Source organism: Plodia interpunctella, chromosome 6 (assembly GCF_027563975.2).
Source record: "Plodia interpunctella isolate USDA-ARS_2022_Savannah chromosome 6, ilPloInte3.2, whole genome shotgun sequence".
NCBI lineage: Eukaryota > Metazoa > Arthropoda > Insecta > Lepidoptera > Pyralidae > Plodia > Plodia interpunctella.
This window is the reverse complement of record NC_071299.1, coordinates 10,680,593-10,702,055: the sequence shown is the minus strand read 5'-3', so window position 1 is coordinate 10,702,055 and position 21,463 is coordinate 10,680,593. Positions and strand designations below refer to the sequence as shown.

The following is a 21,463-nucleotide window of genomic DNA, read 5'->3' as shown; positions in this document are numbered from 1 at the left end:
TTTCAAGGAATTTTCGAAGTATTGTACACGTACAGTGACCATTAGACTAGCCGAAATCATTGCAATGTCGTCGCTATTACCGCGGCATACCTACTATAATCAATAGAGTGCCAACCAGTGTACAAGTTCCTCGCGATGTTTTTCTTCACCAGACACAAGTTGTGGCAAATGAGAACTACTATACATATATGAGTCAGATTATACAAACGTGTTTGTTTGTAATAACTTTATTGCACGAAAATAAGTACATTAATCAAAATTAATACAAGACCTAAACTGATCTGCATCGCTAATTCGTACCATCAAGGTGAACGCAACTCTTGAAACGAGATAAAATATATCGACATCGTATAGCCTTATCTCTTTCTTACATTTGGCTACTGTCACTGGGCTTTACGATTCAGAGACTTATTTTTTTAATTGATTTCATTCACTCCTTACGATTCAAATGCGACTTAGTTAAGATTTGTTGGTAATAACCAAATAACGTGATTCATTTTAGGTTCCTAAACTGAACTGCCCTACAATTGAATCGTTTTGTAATAGTTGATGGTAGGCCCCCTTATCCCATGTAGGGATCTTTTACAGTCAACCGGCGATAGGTTGAGAGGACATGTATACAGTAGCAGGCTAGTCAAACTTATGTCGTACGTGTAGGATATGAACCTGGGTACCTTTCGATCACGGTCTTTACTAGACCGCCAGTGCTTCGAGAGGTTAAATTAATATTCGACCAAACAGCACAAAGGTCGTGCACCAATTGAAGTACCTATGTCGACAAAAGTACAAAAATAAAATATCAACTGTTATCTTATCAACGTTTGCTGTAATTGATAGTAAATGGCGAGTTTGGTACTATACTTGAAGGTACCAACTATCCGGTCATTGGCTCAGTGACTCAATCGCTAGTTGACTCAGAAAGAGGTCCGAGGAAGGTATGATTATAGTCGGCCTTTTTTTTCGATGTTACTGAAGTTCGAGACGACTATTATTTCACTAACGGTACTCCTTGGTACTTCAATTTAAAAAAATACCTATAGCTAATGTTTCACCATAAGTAAGGTGTGTCTCTGCTTTATATTTTTCCACTGCTCATATTCACTTGGTTGGTTGGTTACCATGGTTTTTCTTCTTGCCGATGCAAGACGATGTCTGTTGATTGTTGTGATACTCATGTGACATCTTCTTGTGCACTTTGTTCATTCGGATCTATGTTCCGGCGCTCGTATGGCGTCACTGAGTCTTTAGGGTCGATATATAATTTACCAGCTTTGGCCGCAGCTTCACCCGGATAGCCTATGTTTGACCTCAGGTCATTAACTGTAATTATATCTATTCCAAACATTAAAATCGGCCCAGCGATTTAGCCATGAAAGTGTGACAGATAGAATTTCGCATTTATAATATTAGTAGGTACTTATGGATATGGACGCATGGGCAAAAATTTAAACCCATTTCCAGTTATTACTAGAACAAATTCTCCAGCTAGCTGTTTAGTAATTAGGTTTCTATTGCTGGACCCTGACCCTGACGGACATTACTGAGATAAACCTTGTCCACTGGAGTTAGAAGGCACTTTTGGCTGTTGGTCACCATCATTAATTATACCTATATGTTCAGTGCTTTTGTAACTCAACTGGCTTGCCGGGTTCTATTAGTCTCTGACGAATATATCGTAAATCCCCGAGGAGGACCTTAAACAAGTATAGATTAGAGGAGTAGAGGTATTTTATATGTCGGATAGTTTAATTAGAAGGGCAAGGACTGCACGAAGTCGTTCTTGTTTGCATTTGTGAGGTCATACGTATGATTTATGCCTTATTTAACCTATATAGTAAAACAAAACAAACAACAAATTATAAAACTATATCTATTATAGTAAAACAAATCCTTAAGTTCTCTCATACCAGTACTTTATGAGATTCCCGTACGGAAACCTTAATTAATGTTTTATGATCTCAATGCACTTATCAAAAGAGTGTTGATGGTCATGCTTCTGTCTTTCGACTTTACATGTCAGTACTTGAAGGACACCTGCCTTCTTTTAAAGTTGGCGTACTCACGACATAGCTCTTTCTCAGTCTCTCAGGATCTATTGCGATTCTCTGTCTTATCTCTGCACGTTCCCGGTTACGACCGGAGCTGTGACGTAGCAAAGCCCCGGGGTCAGCGTAAGAAATTTTTGATTCGGCCGTAATTTTACAACTGGCCGCCTGCGTGACATCCACGGGGGGATATCGAGTGATTAAATTCAAGGGCGAAACCACACGCATCAAAAGCCTGGATCTACGGCGTGTATTACTAGATTTTCAGGAAATGTTATCATCATTCATATGCTCAGCAGCGTGTCTGACAGAACACACTTCCTGTACGGCATCCTTTCCATTTGCCTTCCTAGATATCCTATTACATATTACATAATTATACAAATCTTTGTTCCAGATATGATGGCGTAGTCCCACTGTTGGAGAAACTACTGTATTGTTCAACGTAAGTGATTGAAAAGGGCATGTTGCGTGAATATTGATAGCTAATGACTCTCTAAGAAGCTACAAGCAGACGAGTTGCTCAACGTAAGCTGATTAACTGCATAAAAGGGATGACTTATTTGTACTCGTTGATGACTTATTTGGGAGAATGGTCCTTTTTCTGGCCATATAACTGTATGGTTTTTAAGTAAATGAAAACTCGCTTTTTTGTTATCTTTAGCAGATAGATTTGTTCAATCTAAATAATTTAACTAAGGCCTTGCCTAATATCACATTTAAATCACTGAATCCGGATCTAAATTCCTTTATTTTATTCCGAAATAACTCAACTTTTCTCTTCTCTGAAAGTTTTCCATGTATTTTTTTAAAGAATGAAGTAAATCGAATGTTCTTTTTCGAGCAATTAACATTTAATGAACCCCCATTAGAAATGCAACATCTTCATAACCAGCCAGTGCTAACATCGCTAAACAGGCAGTGGGTCAGAGCCTGTCCTGAATTTTTAAGTACTCCATCAGGGCGCGGCGATTCGCGTGCTTTTCATTCGCTGATTGCGCCTTTTTACATTCTCACGGAGCGTTTTCTCCGAGATGCCGGCTCTATTAGTGAAGCACCTCGGGCTCCTTCGAGACTCCATTTTTATAAACTCCTCAGTTGGGTTGTCTTCGCCTTGCAGTTCGGAGAAATGACTTGTGAATGGTGCAACTGAATTGTATTTGCTAAGAACGAACAATGTGCAACTATAAGAAGTTTCTTGTAGCGGAAATATTTAAGCAAAACCATAGTAAAGTGCATATCTTTGCAGTATCAAACTGTTTATAGTGTGATTAAACGTTAGACGCTGCAAACTACAATAAAGTAATTGATAATAATGCTAACATCATCACCGGAGTTTAAGAACTAGGGCCTTGTTGGAGAAGTTCCTTCCATTTATTTCGTTCTATTGATTTTTAATTCTGGATACGACACCAAGCCTACTTAAGCTAACTATCAACGTAATTGTTAAAACGCTTTTGAATATTAGGCCGTTATCTCCATTCCCGATGCAGTGGTTCAAGTTTATCCGCGTCTCGTCTTTATCATTTTTATGTCGGTCAAAGCCAGAATGCAGTGGTCAGTTTCTAAAGCCGCCACTTTCACGGCGTCGTAGTAATGGCATTTAGCTAACCAGTTTTTATGCTGGCGGGCTGGGCTTTCGTTTGTATGGTACAGTCGGCGACAGAAGTTGTAGGAAAGTCTTGGACAGAAAACAGCGCTGTCGTTGTTTTAGTTGTTGCTTGTTGAAAAGTTATATTCATCGGTGATCGTATCCTCTGCTCACTAATAAGCATTTCTTTAATCTCTCAGGTAATGAGTATAGGGAAAATCTGATCTTGGAAATGACCTTTACTTTCTGTGTCGTTCGAATTATTGACGATATTGTTGTATAAATACAATCCGTTTAGGCAAATTTTTTGTCATATTCGTGTATATGAATTTGTAAATAAATTAATATAAATTCGGACGAAGGATCATTGAGGTATCTGCATAATCTGGGCACATTTTTCGAAAGCACCTGTTATTTTCTTCTGCGGACGAAAGCCAGTCAAGAAGCGATCAGATTTTCTCGCTGACAGTACTCGTATCATCAGCGGATAACTTTTCACCGTGGTATCACGTTGCGACCGCAAGGGCGCTAGCCGGAAGCCGTCTCCAGCGCAATTCTTTCGCGCATTGTCTTGTTATTTGCTGTCGCGTTGTTCATTTGGACTAGAATTTGGAAGATGATTTATGCTTTTGTGCTATTGCGCACATAAAAAATACCCGCTTAGAATGGATTGCTTTCCCAGTATTTTAAGGTCGAGGTCGAAAGTCTATGAAATATATTGTGTAGATTCCAGACAATCAGACGTCAGAGTCGTTGATTGTACTCGTATGTACAGTGGTACAGCCTTGCACGTCATTTGCGTTCATTTACTTGTCATTACGTTAAAAATGGAGTTGTGTAGTAGGTACTACTTACGTAGGTACTCTGATGAGGATTTGGAGAGTCTCTTTAATTATTTGAGCTTTAATAACGAGATACTTGTACTAACAGTGTTGCATACAAGGTACTTAGGTACAGTTACTACGTCAATTAATGTGATTGAAATACCGTAACTATTTTTAACCTGACTGGAATGCTGTTTCTATGTGAACGTACAGGTTTTCTTTTCCGAACAAAATAACTAAATGGAGCTATTTATCAGCGAGGTGGTCAAAATCTGCATTTTATACAAATGTTTCATCTATGACGTAGTCATAGTTAATGATGACAATATTCAAGTAATCGGTACTGATCTCCTCATAATTCAAATAAATAAATATATTAGGACAAATCACACAGATTGAGTTAGCCTCAAAGTAAGTTCGAGACTTGTCTTATGGGATACTAACTCAACGATACTATATTTTATAACAAATACATATATAGATAAACTTCCAAGACCTGGGCCAATCAGAAAAAGATCATTTTCCATCATGACTCGACCGGGGTTCGAACCCTGGACCTCTCTGTTCAGAGGCAAGCACTTTACGACTGCGCCACCGAGGTCGTCGACAAATACTCGTAGTACGTGAAAATTATAATTTAATTTAATGACGCAATAAATTTATTTATTCAAACTTTAATAACCAATATGAATTCGTATCCGAGACCAATCATTATTTTGTCCGACTTTTGTACCATATCCATATTATCTACTATTATTATATTACTAATATTATAAATGCGAAAGCGGGAAAAACCTAGTCGGTAAATAAAGTTAATAAATTTGGCATGCTGAAACTCCGTCAACATGCAGCGTCCAATTCAAAGCAATATTGAGAAAGACAGCTAGGAATACATTTATTGCGCATATATATCTAATTGCGCATGATCATGAGGAGAATGACCGTAGCCAGGGCCAGATGAGGGAGGCATACTGACGCAGCAGAGCCGATTGCTCCTAATTGAATTAGCTGCAAGTGGAACACGCACGCGCCCCATGCACTCTCTAGCTACCGTCACTTTCCATGTATCTATGTGACAATCTCGGCTGATTGGACATCTTTGTTGGTTAATTGAAGGTTTTGAGCACGCTAAGACCTTAATTGTTAGTGTTGTTAGTGAACCATGTCGGCAATGGCGTTTGAGATACATTTATGAATATCAAATTTAACTGCTCATATTTAATCAGAATATGAGGTTGGGTGTAAGTTAAATATTGAATGACAGAACGGAATGCTCATTATATTTGTATCAGACGTGAAATCGACCCAATTGCCCAAGTACAAAGAATACACGGACAAGAAAAGAAAGGCCCCGATGTATCTTATGATGAAAAGGCTAGCGCAACAGATGAATGGAAAATGTTTGCAGGAACACGACGTATTTACTCACAAAAATATGTTGAATGTTTTTGAAGAAGTTCAAAAGACTAATGGGAATTTCGGATATTATGTTTGTTTGGCGTGTCAAATAATACATCATAGGCTGCCGTCATTGCTGATGATCGTGGTGAAACATTAAACCATGGCGTTCTCAGACGATGCAACAAAACTTTTACTTACTCCGGTACAATTGGACGCAGCTTTTACTTACGCAACACAAATATTTGTGAGTTACGGTGAAACCTGCGCTCGCGCATGAATGGAGTGCTGACCGCACGTGAACCACTCAAATTCACTTTACATTCGCCCCTATTACGACTACATAGAGGTCCTTGTATTGTAACTTGACATGTATTTGATGTTGTTTGATTTTAACACGGTGTGTTTATACGTGTGAACACGTTCAACAACTATTGTTACATGTTCAGGATTATTTTCGGACTTGTTTTGTGTTTCAGTCCTTTTTTTGGTAAAGCTCAATTCTTTATTACTAAGAGTTTCATGGTCTCTCATTTCTAATGTAAGCAGGTATAATAATGAACTCGTTTTATCCAGTACCAAGTTATTTAATTCACCAAAAGTCAGTCCAAATCTAACACTTCAACATAGACAGTTGCAATATGCCTCAAAGACAACTTTTTCCGTCAGCAGGTTAACTTCCTATTTAAATACATGGATGACTTACGTCTTTAACCGTCTCTCTTAACAGTAACAGAATAACATCGCCCCATTGAACCGTAGCAACTAATCTAATAATCGGGACTCGTATCGATCCAATGCATTCCATTAGATAGGCTTCACCATTTCTTATTACAAATGGTGAAGCCTATCTAATGGAATCAGTCCGATATAAAAATACATATATAAAAACAAATTGTAGTACAAATATGCTGGCTGCTTCCAGTTCTTTAATTGCTTTAACGTCTTGTGAAAGCTAAAACTCCTTGTGAAGTGACAGTTTTTGCTATGTTTAGCTATGTTTGGAAAATGTGCGTTCAGCCATTTGGAAATAGTCAGATCTTTTCTAGCAGATGAGATGATGCCAGCAACTTGGTAGGGGTGTTTCCTGAATTTTTAATTTAGTTTTTATTGAATGTTAATAAAGCAATACTAAGATAAATAAGTATATTCTGTTTATTATGTTTACTTTTCTAATTTATGACCGATAGTAAAAGAAAATAGAGTTGTATGTAAGTAAGTGAGCTTGTGAATCATTGGCCATTATTAATCACTCTCGAGCCGTAATTTCAAAGCGCGTATCGCGCATATTAAATTCAAATTCTTAATAGAACCTTTTCAGTTATCTTTAAGACGCCCAAAAATCAAAATCGACTACATAAAATGTTTTTTTGGAACTGAATAGTTGAAATCAATGTTCCGTAGAAGAATGCACCTGTGCATGAAACCTAATTTGATCCACTAAGAGCACAAATGTAGACTAGTATGCAATCAGTCTATTACAACCACCGCACAATAAAACGCCATCATTTTGCACTGTTACGATTCCAGCTCCATAATTTCATCCAAACGTGTTTATTTAGCTCTATAACTCGTATTACCAAAAGGTATTACGAGTTATAGTGGAGCTAATAAACAGGGTATTATTTAAATATAACACTTACTGACTGCAATAGAAGTGAACAATGGTTTGTAATGGAAGCCAGCTTTGTCTGAACATCGTGGCGTAAGAGTATTGTTTTAGATTATCTCTTTAATGGGGATGCCGTGTTTTTTGGACTTGCAAAATTCAATTGCTAAAGAAACTGCCAAAATGAATAATGAGCTTTATAGTGTTGTAATAATGATGTGTGTATTATGTATTAATCAAGATTGAACCGATTTTTGATCAATAACTGGTTTTATAGGTATTTAAAGATTCTCATCATCCATTTTACCGTCCTCACAACTAATAAAAATAGTAAAATATTAAGAATCAAATGATGTACCTTATGATACACCTTCTTACCTTCGATCAAACAATCAAGATAAATCTGTTATCTCTGAATCGAATTCTATATACCAATGACTCTAACAATAGAATTACATATAACCCAGATGCGCCTGATTTTATCTCTTCAAAGTTCATTGGTGAAATACCTACTAGTCTGTTTTATTGTCTGGAGTAAAAAAAAAAACATTGAACACGTAAATATGCAAGTAAATCAGGGCAATGCGTTTTTTCCGTGTCAGGTTCGCAATCGTAGGGTCTGTTCCGGGTCTGGCCGTGCCAGTCTCCGGTCACCCCTCGTACAAACACCAGCACGTACAGTTGCCCCACATGAACCATGTTGATAATTTGGTAATAGGGATCAGGTTGTCGTAGATTGCGGTGGTATGCAGTGGACTGTACGAAGCAGTCGATATAATATGCTCGACAACTTTGTTCCTGCGTTGCGTTGCGAATGATATTCTCAAATATTTTGTTGTATACACACGATGGAATTTTCCCTTCATAAAATAATGTGTTTTTGTAAATTACATGATGATGTTATTAATTCCAATAAATTAGATTTTTCGGCGATTGCGTAATTCAGTGTCACACACACACAGTCTCCGCGATTTCGTTGAATGATTCATTGTTAATATTGCTGTAGCTCAAATAGAGGTAAAATAATTCACACCCACTCATACTCCAAGTGATCGTAAAATTTAGAACATATTTATTAGTAATGTTATAGTCCCAAAAGCGCAAAGAGCACTAGAACAACCCAACAATAGGTGGTGTATCATAAACAAAGATCGCGTTGAAGCAATATTGGAATGCAAAGGTGCGACGAGGTAGTAAGTTGCATGCGTAGTGACTCATTGAAGCGGCGCGCAGAACTTGCGGGTTCGCCCTTTACGCGACGGCCTAGGTGGGCGGCGAAACTCTGCACACACACACACACCGCGATGCATTGTGCGTGTTACAGGTGATTGCGACGACAACATAGGACATAAACATAGGATAATCGAAATTTAATGAAATGAAAAAAATGATGACTTGAATTGGAATCGAACTCTCCCATTCAACTGCTTGCCATTTCGCGCTGCCCTATATCTTGCTCCGGTGATTTTCACATTTCATATTGTCGCAACATCGCACCGCGTCGTCGTCTGACATGCCGCATTTGGCGCTCGCCTAGGACGCCGGATGACCCTACGACGACGGGTTTTGCGTACGCGTATACACCGACGCTTACTATTTGTTTATGCATGTCATTATCATCTACACAATGCTGCATAATAATATCAATACATAGTGTTTCTGATTGTCCGTTGAGTTTACGCAGTGTTTGTTTTGATGTATTTTCGTTTGTAGAATCTTTACTAATATTATGAATGTGAAAGTTTTTGGTTGTTCCACTCTAATTTATCTATGTGTCACTTAAATTCACTCCATCACCACGCCTAGCACAGTATTCCCGTAGTAGGTTGATGTAAGCTGAGATTGATGATGACTTAAATTCACTAATTAACGTTATTTTCATTATCATTTCAGTCATCAATACTATTCGAGAAACGCTTTAAAGGCTGATCACATTTTGCAAAATCTAAATGTAGAACAATTGGAACTACACAATTCACGAACACATATGATTTATATTGTTAGCAACCTGCCCCTATTTCTGAATCTCAGTTCCACCGATAGAAATCCCACTATCCACTTAAAAGCCTTGCTATTTGGTTATTGTTTGGCTTATTTCTCTATTAAACAAATCCGTGAATGCCGTGCCGTTTACCGTAATTGAACTTTAAAATGAAAGCACATCAAATGCTTTATTTCTATTTACGAAGTCAAAACCAGTAATCAAAAGTAGTTATGCTTTAATTACTATTTGCCATGGCCTTTATGTTAACAACGCTAACCGTGAGAATTGATTCTGATGTGAACGTAATGAAATTGATCGTTAATAAAGTGCATCTTCAGGTTCAGAAATAAAGGTAACTACATCCTCTCTATGCTCATCATAATTAGTAGTGTAACATGCAATTAAAAGTGTGTATTTTTAGGTATAATTTTTATCTTTGGAATCTTGTGGTTCCCGCTCCAGGATGGACAACACCATGTCCTCCCGTGGATGTCGTATGATTCGACTAAAGGATTTAAAACTTGACATCTGATAGGCAACCGGCAGGAATGCCGGCATTCCTGAAGATGGTTTATGTCAGGCCGTAAAATGACTTCAAAATTTAAAGGTTTATGGGTTTTGAGGCGTCACAGCTGCGAATACAGCCAAGAACATGCGTGGATAGAGAGACATAATTTAGAGATCTTTTTATCATAGTCACATTTCTTTAATAATTATGACAGACTATGTTCAGTGTTGAATACACAAGAATTTCAGACTTGAAACAGATTAGATATACATATAACAGTTGCTTACTGTTGTAAAGAAATCTTCCTACTTAATGCAAACGTACCTACCTGATACATCAATAATAGGGTACCGTAATAAGTATATGGATTGTGTTTGCATTGCAGTAATCTGAAACGAAGTGCAGTCACGTCGATCGTCTCACTTTGGTAGTATACGTGCCATAAACACTAGCAGGTGCATCTACGAGGCACGCGAACGCTGAACATGATACTTACGACAGATTCTCTGTAGCTATATGTATCTGTAGTATATACTACTAAATCTATAAACAAGAATGCTTCCATTCATTTTGATGTAGACGAAGCGGTGTTGATTCTAAGAGGGAAAACCACTTGATGACATGCGATCACCGCAGTCTAACGACACAATAGAAATGTCTTAAGTCTTAATTTTAAAAGATACAGAAACAGAAAAATAAAATTAATTACCTAGAAACCACGATAATTTTTATTCATAGTTCCGCCATAATAGAATTTTCTGGAAAACTAAATCTTTAGTTTTCCATAAAATTCTTCGCTGTTTCGTCTGTACTAAGAACATTCTAGGTCTGTGGTTTCGCCTCGTCACGTCGTCGCCTGTTGAAATTTTCTACCGCCTCTAAAGCCGTCTTGTAGATAGGGTTACCATGTCAATCAATCAATTTTAATTACACTGCGTATCTTATTACCGTTATAGCTGCAAAAATAACGATAATAGATTCCGTGCAGTAGATACAACTTGATGCCAGAACTACAAGAAAGTTTATTCCGTAATGTGGTGTACTGAGTGAGATTTAAACATTATCTTTTGTCCTTGTCGTTTGTCGTATCAGAGAAAGCAATTAAGTCGGCCAAGCAAATCAAGATCCAGGTGTAGTATAAATATTGCTGGTTAGTTTTATATTATACAGTACTATTTCACGCGATAAAACAATAACATGTTTAGACATGGTATTACAATGTGAAGCTATTCACGAAGCCGATACTTTAAAGTCAACACAATCCACTCCAGATTGCAGAGCGATTGACCGTGACCGCAGACGTTCACTCTCGACAAAAACGAGTCCCGAACTCGCGATTCTCATTCCGCTTTTGGTCACTTTCAACACTTTCTTTTGTTTCTGGTTTAGCCAATTTATATGCTGAATTTAGTTTGTTTACCTAGTTGAGTGATTATTAAAAATTGATGGATACAGGAGAAAAATTACGTTTATTTTGCGGTTTACTGATATTATCGTTTTTACCATGTTACGGCAAGAAGAGCAAACAATCAGAAACTATATAAACTGGGTAATTTAATTGACATCTAGAGAAAAACAATCACTTTCGATGTTAGTAACGCTAGCGATATTTTCAATCATGGGGTGTAATTTCTAAAATTCAACTGCAATATTTGTACCGACCAACAGAGTTGTGCAAAAGCTAACGTCTGCGCCATCAAATTAAGTGGCTGCAATACCCTTTGATAATAACGATCTAAAAACTCGTCCACAAAGCAGAGCTTTCTCGGAGCCGGTTTTTGACGTTTGAGATAAGGATGGAGAAGCTAACTGATGTAGCGACGTAAGGATTCGTCTACATAATCTTTAGGATGACATTGCAATTCTAAATTATCTTGACCACAAAGTACTACATTGTAATATATATATATTAGTGTTTGCATTCATCCTTTCCTTATACCACAGCACTATATTTAGATTAATTATTACTTAGAAGATTGTAGGTAAACTATGTTGCACAAGTATGATGCTTATACTTGTGCAATCTACATATGACATTTAAATTAATAAATCAACCATGATCATAGTGAAGATCATTAATATTACATTCAAAAAGTAATCGTTTTCACAACAATCCAACAACATATTAAACATCTAGTCATCAGTAGCTTGATTGGCTTGCTTTTATTTGGCTTAAATATTGAAATAATAGCATAATACTACTCGCGCAGTCAACGAAAACGCAGCTTGACATTTGAATGAATCACCAAGATCTCAATCAAGATCATATTTTTAAATGAAGCTAGCTGGCTGCAGTAAAATGGCAGTGGTATAATGCATAGAGTGAATCACTGCTCGCAGCAGACGCCGCGAAAGCCAGTAACAAAGACTTACTTCAATTAGTATTGCGTGACAGAGTCTAACAGTTACATAACTATGATGCATGCATGGGAGTCGCTGAGAGAAGTCAAGTTCTCAGGCGGCGGTCTTCAACCGGATCGCGAAGAATCGAGTTTCACGATTCCAGTAACTCGAGTTGGGGGGTTGTAGGGTTTGCAGTTGGGAATGTTGAGATATTGTTATCACAAAATTACGTAACATATGCCACAGGTGGTATTGTATCGTTTGCTAAAGAAAAATCGGATCTGATTTCCAACAACGTTAACGTACCAACGTAACAACGTTAACCTACATAATGATAATCAATCATATTTGTATGTCTCAGTATAACGTAATAGTGTACTTGGACGACTACAATTTGCTACTTTTAAAATCGTATTTGAAAGAACAATTTGTAAGGGTACCTATTGTCTACCAAAAAGGTCTTTTGGAAAAAAAACAAGGGGAAACGTTCGTTTGGGACTAACTTCTGAAAAATTAAAAGATGGTAACCCTAGAAGCTTAAGCATGCGATTATGAATGTCGCATCCGCTTCGTAGACAGTGCACGCCAATTTACCACCGGACCGTTAGAAAAATCTCGTTACACAGCTTGCGGAATTGTACACACCCCACTGAGTGATCCAGTCTAATGGCTAGAAGAAAACCTCGCAAAAATGATAGTTGATCATCTGTTAGTAGACATGTGTTAGTCTGACAATGATCTGTAAGAAATAAGTGATCCATTAATAGCTAGAAGATAAAATCGTAAAAACAATAGAGACTAAAGTAAGTAAAGATCTGGTGGTAAGCGATGATCGGAACCTGTCGCGAAAAAAGTCAAAGAATAGGCGGTAAAATGTGAATCATGTGTCGTCGTATGTTTAGAAATTTCTGACTGTACTAAGGTTATTGACATTGGCGGTGACAACTACAATATACTCGTATTTGTTTTATTTATTATTTATTTACGACATATATTATCCATGATTTCTTGGTAAGTTTTAATCGATTGTTGCTTCTCTTGTAGATAAATTTCTCCATTACATTTTATATGGTAGCACTGTACCATGGAGTAATAGGAATGACCTATTACCGTTTTAGTAACCTATAAATATTGTAAGAAATAAATGATTGTGTATGTTAACTGAGTAGTAACCATTTCGTTTTGCATTCATTATCTATGCTTGGTATTTAGGTAGGTACCAATTTTGCATGCTACTACCACTTAATTCCACATTATGTTTATTGCAACTGACATGCAACATAGCCTCTAAAGGTCAGGGACAATGGATCATCCCCATACTTGACCCTTTAATGATCAATACTTCATTTTGTTTTCATATGCTCAACGAACAAACAAGTAAAATTATCTTATTTCTACCCTAAGTACACACAAGTATGTATTATACAATATATCACTGAACATGACTACAAATATTCGAAATTTTGTATGCTATCGTCTACGGGCCGTCATAGGTCGTATTATCATAGACATTCCTAGCTTTGCTATTATTTGAATTCTGAAAGCTCATGCTGTGATCGTGTTATTCATAGCCATTCATAGCCAAAGCTCAAAACGAGACGAGATTTCAAACACTTGAATTTGTTTTAAGTCCAAGGGCACGTCACTCTGCCGTTTACAAAGCAATCAATTCATTAATTACCCAACGTATCACAATAGAAAAAGATGTAATAGTAACTGTAACTCTCAACAAATTTTCAAGTGTTTGTCGCATATCACCACTTAGTGGCAGTGAAATGGCTAGAACCCCACCTAAGGGTTCGGTCGGTGCACCGCGGCGTGCAATAGTGGCACTTGTTCCGCCCGTATGCACTTGTAGGGGTCGCTGTTTTTGCACCATTACATTATTTTAACGATACGTTCCCACGCCTGTTGAATTAGCATGTCTACACTTACCGGTTGCCGTAGACGGCGCGGCGTCGGAAGCCCGGCCGTAAACAGTTTTTAATTATTGAAGTGTGTGCAACTAATGTCACGTTTGTTAATCAGTTAAATTTATAGACGTGTTTATTGTTTGTTTGATATATTTTTATTGCACAAAGAACACATGCTAAAGTATGTAATATATCATTTAATTAATAACCGACATAGCTTTTAACCACTTATCTATCAAAGTAGATAGGATTGAATCATTCGTAACCTTCATCCCCTAAAAAGCTTCATTTTTATTATTATAGCTATGCACAATCCACGTTGTAGCTAAGTACTCCGGCCAATTTACCGTGAATCCGGTAGCCGTGTCACGTGAGAATGGGTCTAACCTGTTCAATGGAAACTAGAGTGTTGATGTTTAATGTGTTGGCGTCTGTTCTGATGGCGTATTGTTTACAACGCAATGTATCGTGCCCAACGCGCTGCAGCTCCGGGAAGTCATCAATATAACATGTAATATTGAGGATAATTATAACAGGACAATTAATAAAGTTTATTAATTGGTTTGCGGCTTCTGTATCAATCAGAAACTGTTGTAACAACAACAATTAATCAGATAGTAGAAGGATATATATGTCATGTGAAATCTACGAAAAGTTCTTCATTATGCTCTAATTCTTTGCCTTGAATTTAGTGTTTAAAATTATTAATCCTCCGGTTAAGCTCTTTCTACAACATAATATGATGATGATGAATGATCATGAACATTTAATATTACTGTATTCCTTATCTTATATTCAAATTCAAAAATATTGATTTCAGATAATCAAACACTAATATCTAAAGGTTGGATAATAAATTCTGTCTTATCACAATTATTTAATTTATAACTATCACATTATTGTTCCGTATGTGTGGATCTAGTACGCTAACCAGCCCACGAGACGGCACAGGAAGAGGCAAGGTCGGCGACCAACCGTGAAGTTCCGACGATGCTATTGACATCTCCTTGCTTTTGTTTCTGTTTCGACACATCGCGGTTATTATAGATACATACATAATTTATTTGTTCTGTAACACGAATTATTTTCTTGTGTGTTTAGGTATTTATTTCTAGGTTCAAAACACGATGAAACAACAGGTTTCAACTTCAACATTAGGAGCTAATTTTTATCCTCCAATTATCATGACAGGTGTGCCTTGTCTAAATTCCTTGTAGCTTGTATATTGATGTACCTTTTGTTTTGATGTCTCTTCATCCAATACATCTTAATTATTTATTTTTATTTACATTTTGCCGCTACATATATGATGCGTATTGAACAACTGTAATTGTTTACTAAAATTTTACGCAACCGATTGATTTATGTGCATAGTGCAATGCAGCAGCTGCATAATGTAACTAATAGCTTATTACAGATTTAGTACAGTAACCATGCGTGTTTATTTTTACGAGTCGATCCGTGTGGAACAGTTCCTCGTTCCAGGCGCAAGAGCAGCGGTCACTCGGCTGATGGGAGGGAGTTCACATTGGTTCAGTCAGCTAATACAAGTCCAGTGGCAAGTTGATGCAAATCTAGATAAAAGCAGTAATACTCTGTTGTGTTTTTCGTGTGTTATGGACATACATAACTATAGAAGAATCTTTCTATGATCAGAGAGTATTGTCGGAAGTTACTGTTTATTCCACATTGAAAATTTCCATTCTAGGTTATGCCCCATATTCTACCTTGTCATTATTGTCAAGTTTATTTCTAATAATCTCTTTACCTTTGAGCGTTTTCCCGGTTGCTTACATCGTCAGAGAGCATCGGAGCTCATGGTCCACTTTACGTTTTTACATTTTACTTTTTCTCCTCCACTTTGTATGGTCTTCAGCGTTTTTTAGTTGTCAGATGAATGGTATGTTTCGATCCGACTACTAAGGATGCTGGCGATATTAAGCCAGCACTTCTTGTTATGTTTTTCAGTAAACTGGGCTATACTGAATAAGTGAAAGGCTGACCCTGACATGATGTTAATGTCTACGATGTCCCTCGCATATAAATCGCCCAGTGTGACCCCCGTGTCGGTTACAAACAGCGCAAACAGCGGAAGCGACTGGAGCCATAACACAGTTCGGCTCGGCTTCCGACATGCCACAATAACAAACTCAGATGGAAATTCAAATGCACGAATCTGTGGCACATGAAATGTACACTATTTAGATCTACCTCTGTATAAATTCACATATAACTTGCTACATAATCCTTACACAAAGGTTGTCAAAGATCGTAGATCTCAAAAGTACTCTAGCTGATTGAGTCTGTATACTGCAAAGCTGTCGCTGTTTTGCGATTTCCTTATTTGCCGAATTTTTGGTAATAGTGATTTTACAAAGTAGATATTTTTCCTTCCAAGGCCAAGTTGAGTTTGTTGGTTGTTGAGTTGGTTATATGAGCCTGTATCCCTGTAATGATCCCACCATCTGTTCTCTCGATATTGCGATCTGGACCTGTAAACATGTGCAGCTGTGCACTTATTGCGTCAGAAACTTGGCGAAAATTACTCCTGTTTAGTTAGTTAACCCTACTAACACAAGAATGCGGAGCAGGATGACCTTATAGATGGAAACCTTATAGTTTGTCTTACTTACATATATTAGCTTCCTCATCTTGTTTTGTAAGCCTACAGCCATAATTAAGTCTATCTTGCGTCTATTATTAATCACGATATTAACTTTCAACCCCTGTTCTAGACGGCGCCAATGTAGGTTTTACTAATGGTTAGACTTATTTATGGTCTCTAAAGGCAAAATTTGCGTAATAACGTCGATTTTATGACTAGAAAAGAAAACCTGTCACTGCTTTAAGATGTGGTTGTGCTACTTTGATCAAGTTCGCGCTGATGAGACTATTAAAACTAGAAACCAGACATGAGAATAAAGAAATTTTGAAGAATATATTTATTTCTCCACCATTTGTGTACCACAATATGATAAAATAGGAAGAAAGGTTATAAAATACGATAGAAAGGTTATAAGCATTTAAAAACATCTTGCCCTATGCAATATTATCTCAGACTGGTGGAGACCGGCTAGAATGTAGAAGGCAGTGCATGTTGATATCGCCTATTCCTGTTGTCCCTCAGGCCCTGAGAGCTAACGGGAATTGATGTTAGATATCGACCATACTCCAGTGGTATGACTAATCTTAGAACATTAGTCGTTGTTCAATGATGTTATTAGCTTAAATATCTCATACGAGTACATCAATATAGTATTGCTTTGTTCTTGTTGGTAGAGTATTCTCGATATTATTATTTCTTATTGTTCCTTAACAACAAATACATTTTTCAAATCCAATTATTGAAGATTCTTCATAATCAGTATCCTGCGTGTGAAAGTCGACAGGATTATACACCTGTCGCCTCATGCGGGCACTTGCTAATCACACTCGAACACGAAGACACTAACATAGCCTTTAAATTTTTAATTGTTACTAACAAAAAATGGTAACCTGAAAACCTCCTGTGATCTGAAAAAAATGTATATTTGATTTGAAGATCAATATAATAAATGCAGGTCACCGAACACAGAAAGAAACCCGATCCATCATTTTGGCATTGATTTGTTCCTGCGTGCGATCCAATGAAATTGATCAGTTGTCGTGGAAACTTGATACACTCGAATGTTACAACGAATATCGGATAAGAATTGAATGTCACGAATAAACGAGAGGACTTTCGTTTCAATCGTTTCACGAATGACTAAATGTATCGTGTACTTGATGTATTTTCAAGACTGAAATATTGAATTAATTTGATAACTGCTGTATTGTCTATAAATAATTTCTATCCAAACTTTCGGAATCTTTCAATACAGCAACAACAAGTGTTAAATAAATATTGGGTGCCTAGTGTGACCTTTAAGTAAATACTTAAAATTCCCACAGTTTTGAAGTCTGCAGGCTTGAACACATTTTCGACATTTGCTTTGGAATTTTGAAATGAGTAGTTTAAACATCATTGAAGAGAAAACTGCGTATGATTTTATTGGTGTTTAGATGAGTAATTTTATTTTCTACATAGATTTTTTGATTAGTCTCTGCAAATCTATCATAATAAAGAAGAAATATACAATAACTATTTGTAAAAACTTCGTCTAGACCACCGTCTAGTCCAGTCAGCCAGTTCTAAAACGATTCAACCGTGAAATATTACAAATATTTCGCTGAATCCGTGTAGGTGGGCGTTTCTGGCATACATCATGCGCGAGCGCAGCTCACCTACATGCGCGCAGTATTTATAACGTAAACATATGGCCCGCCGGTGTCGAGTCCCGTTCCCAGATCCTCATCGGCGATAAACATTGGGAACTTTACGGCCAATCAATTGGGTCTAATGTTTAACCTTCCGATGCTGTAATAGCTATAATAAGACACACTTAAGGTAAGCCAGATTGCCACGGCTAGGGTATTTTTCTTTGATGGTCATTTTCTTTTCTGCAGTAACTAGTATGTCTTCTTGATGGAAATTGTACATATGTATATTAATTATTAGATATGATCATGTCGATAATGATAGGGATATCGAGCGCAACTGTTGATTGGTCGTTGGTGCTTGAAATCAAGCGATTTTTTTAATGGATTGGATTTTTCCACACAACCTTAGGATTTCTATCATATTTTCTAAAGTTACGTTTATCCTCATTGTAATATACATTTGACATAGAATATATATTAAAAAGTAAAACAATCTAGGTAGTCCTACGTACTGAGAACGATGTCCTCAAATTTCAAAATCTGATACACGTAGTCGCGTGACCTAAATTCTTGATTACCAACATCTAGCGTTTCCATGACCGCGGTATTTGATTCAACAGTTTCACTGTACTTAGTGGCGAAGAAAAAAATATAAAGCATGATTAGAACTCGTGCGCTGAAAGTTCCGTACCGCCAATTTCTTTGATGGATTTTTTGAAGCTGAAATTTGACTTGGACTCGCATTTTTGTTTATGCATATATATGATATATTATTACGCCTATTTCACATGGGGGTAGGCAGACGCTAGAGATTTCTAGTTATATAATGATTGATATATTTGGGTAAATTTTACATGGTTATTATTTTTGAAAAATAAATATTAATTTTGATTTTTTTCCCCAAATCTATCAATTGTTTTTTACAACAGCGTTTTATAAATTCAAGTTAGTAAAAAGAAGGCCGTATGAATACAAAAATAGCAGTCTGAAAATTGTGTCCGTTGTAACAACTTCAGGTGGTTATAATAGCTGACCTGGCCAAAAACAAACAAAAAATAAATTTAATTTTGATACGGATCCCTAAAAATCAATAAACGCTCCGCTTCAGCGGCGCATTTCGTAAACCGTGGGGACATCGCCAGACGGATTACACCAGCGGAACTGCCGAAAGAAAATGACAGACATCGGAACTCTGCTATTAGTGAGTCGCGAGTTTTCACCACCATCATTATACTCACACAATGTGTGATGGCACAGCTCGTGTCGATTGTATATTTCGACTCGATTGTCCCTAAATAGATGAAAGAAATCGATTGTATCAATACTTAATTATATTTTTTTTTGTAAAGTCTCTATGGTCGCGTCGTGTTGGATCTTTTGGTGGTTATGATTTTTTTTACTTATTCCTAGGGGCTTCGTAACTTTGTGTGTCTTCTGATCTGTTACGTGTTTAATTGTATTGTTTAATCTTATATTTTTTTTATATTCGTTTCGACGTTATCTTTTATCATTATCATTGCGTCCTGGTGTTGTGATAATATATGACGCTTTGAATGTCACCCGAGTGTTGTATTAGTTATTTGTGCACAGTTTTCACGATCGATTATTAGTAATTAGTGTAGAATTATTAGTTATACGAATATAACTTTTAACGAACGGACGGACCCTCTAAGAAATTGAAAAATAAATATTGGTATGTCTCTAAGTTTAACTGTTGTATGGTTTTCTACTGGCCCCAAGTAAAATATGTCCATCCAATTTCTAGCTAGATTCCTCGATGTGGCACAGAAAACAATGTGACAGCTCGCCACTCGCAAGCCCACTTGACGAAAGTGGCAATAACAAGCCCGGCCAATTGACATTCCTATGTTGAACTGCATTTTTACGAGCTGGCTTTCTTGGTTTGTGGCCTTTCTAGCGACTGATTGTGGTTGCACGTTTTTTGATGGTAGTAATATGTCGTCAATATACATCAGTATGATATCTATACGATCTGTGCAACAAACAACAAACAGCACACGTTTGGTGACTGTATAATTACTTGTATTGTCATTTTGCCATAGTAGCTCTACAGTAGACGGTGTAAAATTGTCTTACTGTTATATTAAAGTGGTTCCCTATTTTTATGCATACAATATTATGTCATAATTTAACATGGCATACTTTTACTTATCATAATAATAGTTACGCACAATTTTAATTTGGCATAATGTTTTAGGCACAATTTTTTTACGCATACCTAACATAAACATAACAATTTTGAAGCATAATAGTCTAAAGCATATTGGCGGCTTATGGGTGGCCCAAGGGCCATCCCGCCGCATTCTAACCTACTGCTACACTAGCTTTATGCAAATCGTAATTTTTTATGTTTTTTGAAAAAGTATGCCAAAAAACAAGTATGTCAAAATATTATTATGACAAAAAAATATATATGCCTAACTCGTTATGAAAAATTAAATTAGGATAAAAAAATTAATGCGAAAAAAGGGATCCCTATTAAAATATACAAAATTAGAACTAAGGGTAGACTACATTATTTTTAGTTTGATAATATCTCTACGTGAAGATTTGGTATATTCCACATTTTTTTTATTTTAACTAGCCATAATCTAGCACATAATATTTGGACTTAGTGAAATCGATAGCAATTTCAGATAAAGTAACCGATAATTTAGAATGTTTTACCTGTACTACCGGACGTAACAGTACAGATCATTATGTTCGGAGTTTCACACGAATCGTAAGATAATGGCTCGATTGAGTCATCACTATTGTTCGTCTATCGAGATTGAGAGCCTCTTTGATTTTAGTGAACCTGCGGGTCTAATAGATCAAGCGAGTGAGAAAAGTAAAAGCGCATTTGTGCTAGTTCATTACTACCATTTATTATTTTACGGCGAAAGGAGAGGTGATACTTATTATGTGGCAAATTGTTTCCATTGAAAGTTTTCTTCTAATTAGCACGAAAGTTTATGAATCAAACATTTAGAAACTATAAATGAAGTC

At 36.8% G+C, this 21,463-nt stretch overlaps 1 protein-coding gene across 8 annotated transcripts in view; it reads left to right on the top strand.

Moving 5' to 3' along the window:
- cno (canoe) overlaps nt 1-21,463 on the top strand; it is a 107,194-nt gene that overhangs the window by 3,482 nt on the left and 82,249 nt on the right. For 6 of the 8 annotated variants that reach the window (XM_053747148.1, XM_053747150.1, XM_053747144.1 and 3 more), the window contains exon 2: nt 2,443-2,490. The exons of 1 other annotated variant lie outside the window; for it this stretch is intronic. The gene's annotated coding sequence lies outside the window, so the exon portion shown is untranslated. Of the gene's footprint in view, nt 1-2,442; nt 2,491-20,001; nt 20,148-21,463 lie in introns of those variants that run through there. One more of the 8 variants, XM_053747143.2, reaches the window with a different exon arrangement.